Source organism: Salvia miltiorrhiza, chromosome 7 (genome assembly GCF_028751815.1).
Source record: "Salvia miltiorrhiza cultivar Shanhuang (shh) chromosome 7, IMPLAD_Smil_shh, whole genome shotgun sequence".
In the NCBI taxonomy this organism is placed as follows: domain Eukaryota; kingdom Viridiplantae; phylum Streptophyta; class Magnoliopsida; order Lamiales; family Lamiaceae; genus Salvia; species Salvia miltiorrhiza.
This window is the reverse complement of record NC_080393.1, coordinates 43,201,549-43,206,974: the sequence shown is the minus strand read 5'-3', so window position 1 is coordinate 43,206,974 and position 5,426 is coordinate 43,201,549.

The following is a 5,426-nucleotide window of genomic DNA, read 5'->3' as shown; positions in this document are numbered from 1 at the left end:
AAGTCTAAATACAAGCCCCGACTCATCACCGGCAATAAAGGGGTAAGTCAGTATTGATTCTCTAGTGGAATGAATTAATACTTATGAATTAATTATGATCTGGGCTGATCATAGAAATTAATTCATTAGAGGCCCATTTTTATTCCTTGTATCTGGTCCCTGGACTGGCCCAAAGTCTCCTGTGCCCTAGTAGGAGTTAAATTCGCCCATCACAGTTATTGGTGCCCTAGGACTGTATTTTGTCTATAAATACAGCTGTCTGCTCTCAGAATTATACACACACAATATTAAGGTTTTTCGAGAGCAGCAGAGGGGCGTCAACTTGAGAAGGCCGATTTTCTCCTTGGGAATTCTCACAACTCGTTGTCCATCCAACGGTGGGAGTTGAGCGGGATACAGTTCAGAAGGTCAGAACTGGAGTCTTTCAATTCAGTCATCGACAGCCTCTGCATACAATTTACAAGTAAGTGTTTCTAACTCCAATGTGCAGCACTTAAATTCATAGGAGCATGTTAGGGATTAATCGTTGTATGGTGAATTAAGAAATCCGAGAAACGATCCTATTGGGGCTAAAATCCTTCAATTGGTATCAGAGCCTAGATTACTTTTCTTAGCTCTGTCAGTTAATTCGCATACGATTAATAATATTCGTTGGTTTGGTTTTGCTACTGCTGTTCTTCGTGGTCTGTTGATTCGTGGGGTTCGTCGTTTTTGGCGTTGTAATCATTTTTCCACCACGAGAAAATCTGTGGTTAGATTAGGACTTCAGTTGTTGTTTTTGTTGTTCGATTGTAATCTGTAAATATGGTAAAACGAGACGCAAACGACGATGATCAGACGGAGAACGAAGAACAGGTTTTTGGAGTGGAAGAACAGGTTTTAGGCTGTGCTGCACTCTGGCTTCTGAGCTGCTGCGCTCTCCCTCTGGAGTTGGTTCTGGTTCTAGGGCTGTAAATGAACAGAGCCACCCGCAAGCTATTCGAGATTCGGCTCGAAAAAAATTCGTTCGAAACTCGATTCGATAGTAAACGAGCCGAGCTCGAGCCTAATTTCGAGCTCGAAATTTTTATCGAGCCGAGCTCGAGCTTGATAGTACTCGGCTCGTTGAGCTCGCGAACATGTTCGGACTCGATTATTTGTGAACATGTTTGCGAGCCTGTTCACGAACCTTCAGTCGAGCTTTCAATCGAGCTATTGTACGAGCCTTAAACGAATCGAACTCGAGCTCGAGTAACATTAATTAAGAAGCTTTCCCAAATTTATAAGGAATTCGAGCTCGAATATCACATATGCAAACATCTAACGAGCCGAGCTCGAACTCAAGCTCGAATTCGACATTATCGAGCATCACCCGAGCCGAGTTCGAACCGAGCTCGAGCTTGGTAAGTGGATTACGAGCTGAGCTCGATCAACAAGATAAAAGCTCGAATCGAGCTCGAGCCGAGCTCGAACACCCGAATATTTAAACGAGCCAAGCTTGAGCCTGCTTTTATTCGGCTCGGCTCGGCTCGGCTCGTTTACAGCCCTATCTGGTTCTGAGCACTTTGGGCTTCGGCTCTGGCTCTGAGCAGTCTGAGTTTCGGCTCTGACTCTGAGCATTCTGTGCTCTGGCTCTGGCGATGTCTGAGCTCTGCTCTGGTTGTGAGCTCTACTCTGGCTGCGAGCTCTGCTCTTGCTGTGAGCTCTGCTCTGACTTCGAGCTCTGCTCTGGCTGTAAGCTCTACTCTGGCTACGAGCTCTACTCTGGCTGCGAGTTCTGCTCTGGCTGTGAGCTCTGCTCTGACTTCAAGCTCTGCTCTGGCTGCGAGCTCTGCTCTGGCTGCGAATTCTGCTCTGGCTGTGAGTTCTGCTCTGACTTCGAGCTCTGCTCTGGCTGCGAGCTCTACTCTGGCTGCGACCTCTGCTTTGGCAGTGAGCTCTGCTCTAGCGTGTGAGTGGTCTCTCCTCTGGCGTGTGAGTGAGCTCTGCTCTGGCTCTGGGCGGTCTCTGCTCTGTCCTTTGAGCGGTCTCTGCTCTGGCCAAAAGTTGTCGCTGCTCTGTTCTTGCCGAGGCTGCTGAGGAAGTAGCGCACATATCTCGAAGCTAACCCTAGGAGTTTCCAAACCCTAGTTTTTCAAAGACGGGCCTAATGGAGCTGTTTCGGGCAGTGTTTACATTTTTGAGTTTTTCTTTTCTGTTTCAAATGTAATAGATTAGAATTGGGATTCCACGAATGGGTCATGAAGAACTTTATTTCTTTTATTCTGTTCTTTGCATGTCGTGGTGTTAATCCTTTATGCTCTTTGCTTGCTGTTTTGTTTTTGCTTGTTAATATGTGTTTATTAACTGCGCTTAGACAAGCATGCTAGGTTTATCGTTTTCTTATGCATGTTTTAGAATTCTGAGAGCATGTTTTACGTGTTGCATTCTAGAAGAGCATGTTTAGGATTATGTGTTGAGCATGATCAAACCTTTTGAAAGAAAAAGACTAAGCAGTTTTAATAATTTTTAAAGTGCTTAAAAATTATTTTAGACCTCCACAAGCGGTCTCTAGACAAAGTGATTGGCGATGTGAGTAAACGTCCACCCGCGTGGCTTACTTTATATTTGTTCTTTCATAAGTTTGTCAGATGAGGTTTCTATAAAAAATATTTAAATCTATTAAAGTAGCGGGAGTTATGCAGTAAACGTGCACCCGCGTGGCTTACTTGTATGATTTTCACGAGTACTTTGGAGAATGGAATTAAATAAGATAACCAAGAAATTAAATTGAAAGCGGCATGGTCCGAGTGAGTATGTCAATTTCGAGAATTTAATTGTTAAGGTTAAGTTGTGGTCATTGCTTATATATCATATCAAGTACAATGTACAACTCCCCGCGGAGTCCCTTCTTGATTATGATATGGTCTAGTTAAGGTCCAACTATTAATTTCCTTTGTCAAAAGGTTAAGTTGACATGGATGGAAATTAAACGACTAGGTAAATAGTCTGGTTGAGGAGTTCGTGTGTAAACATCCACACGCGTGGCTTGCATATGAGATTCTTTGGGCGGTTGGAGGTTTCAATCAATATTGTTTTATCAAAAGGTTACAATATTATTGTTACGAATTATGTGCTTCATGTTCTTACATGTTTAATTTGTTTACCTTCAGATATGTCTATGTCTCCTATAATCTCGATTCTTGCAAACAATCCTCTCACCGGTCCAAACTATGTTGAATGGAAACGCCATCTTATGTATATTCTTGACGCTGAGGAGCACAGTTTTGTGCTTACTACTCCACGTCCCGCGGCCCTTACTGATGAGTCGACTGATGAGGAACGAGAGGCGCATAAAAGGTGGCACAAGTCAAATAATATGGCCAAGTGCTATATTATGACGACTATGTCACAAACTTTGCAACTCCAACATCAGGTCATGATTGACGCGGCTGACATCATGTTGAACCTTTCTGAGGTTTATGGGGAGTCCGAGAGATCTGCTCGCTTTAACATAATGAGAGAAATCTTAGCATGTAAGATGAGCGAGGGCAATTCTGTACACGAGCATGTCGTGCACATGATAAATCTTTTTTATAGGCTCGAGTTACTCGGAGGGGGTATTGAAGGGGATGTCAAAGTCGATATCATCCTAAATACTCTCCCTAAGACTTTTGAAAACTTCCGTCTCAATGCCATTATGAGCAAGGCCAATTATATTCTTAAGGAGTTATTGAATGCTCTAGTTATGGCAGAGGGAGTCTTGGGCAAAGGGAAAGAGGTACTTGTCGCTGCCAAGGGATCTGCTTCTTCATCGAAAGGCGGAAAAAAGAAGTGGAAAGGTCCGAAGGGCAAGGGAGGCAAGGAAGCTAGTTGGAGTAGCAAAGTGGGCGGCCCTACCGGCGGCGTGAAGAAGCCAACGGGAAAGGGAAAGTGCTTCAAGTGCGGCAAGACTGGGCACTGGAAGAAAGATTGTCCGGTGCTAAAGGCAAAGGGACAAGGTACGTCACAAGTTTTAGTAACTGAGACATGTTTAGCTTCATTTTCTACTCATTCTTGGGTAGTGGATACAGGGGCAACTAACCATGTTTGTTACACCTTGTAGGGCTTCAAGCCGACAAGGGAGCTGGGAAGTGATGAAATCACCATCTCCATGGGCAATGCATCGAAGGTCGCAGTTGTTGCAATCGGAAATTTATCTTTATGTTTTGGTGATGACATTTTAGTTTTGAGAGATATTTTATATGTGCCGGAGTTTCGGCAGAACATAATTTCTGTTTCAAAGTTATTTTTGGATGGATATTCAGTTACTTTTGATAGAGGTGTTTCTATCATGAAAAATAACATGATTATTTGTTCCGGAATTTTGAACAACTCTCTCTATACTATTACATGTCCAATTAATAATTCTGTCCATGTTGCATCTACATCACAAATTTGTCCAAACCCAAATAAAAGGAAATACTTTTCTCATGAACAATATACACATGCTTGGCACCTAAGGTTAGGCCACATCAATCTAAACAGGATCCAAAGGCTCGTGTCGAATGGAATTTTGAACGATTTTCAAACTGTTCCATTTAGAACCTGCGAATCCTGTATAAAAGGAAAGATGACGGCAAGGCCTTTTAAGGCAAAGGGGAATAGGGCCTCACATGTGTTAGAATTGATTCACTCTGACTTGTGTGGACCGATGTCCACAAAAGCTCGTGGAGGGTATGAGTATTTCGTCACTTTCATTGACGATTACTCAAGATATGGGTATATTTACTTACTTCAACACAAGTCTGAATACTTTGAGAAATTCAAAGAATTCAAGGCGGAAGTGGAGAAGAGATTGGGTAAATCTATCAAGTCATTGCAGGTCTGATCACGGTGGCGAATACCTCGGAAATGAGTTTAAGCAATACTTATCAGATTCTGGGATTACATCCCAATTGACTGCACCGGGTACTCCCCAATAGAATGGTGTAGCGGAGAGAATAAATAGAACTCTTTTGGAAATGATACGATCAATGATGAGTTATACATCGTTGCCTATTTCGTTTTGGGGATATGCCTTAAAAATAGCGGTTTACTCGCTGAATCTAGTGCCGTCCAAATCGATTCCTAAAACTCCTGTCGAGTTATGGTTTGGGCGTCAGCCCAGTTTGAACCATATAAAGATATGGGGTTGTCCTGCATACGTGCTAGATAAGGAAGCGAAGAAACTGGAGCCTACATGCGAAGTAATGTTGTTTGTAGAATATCCTAAGGGAACAAAATGTGGTTATTTCTATAATCCTAAGGATCAGAAAGTGGTTGTTAGCACCAACGCACGATTCTTGGAACAGGATTATATAGATAAACACAAGTCTAAGTCCGAGATTATCCTTCAAGAAATCGAAGGCAATGGACAGGCGATTCCATCACCCCAGCCAAGTGAGCAAGTGAATGCACCACAAGACACTGCACAAACTATTGTCACA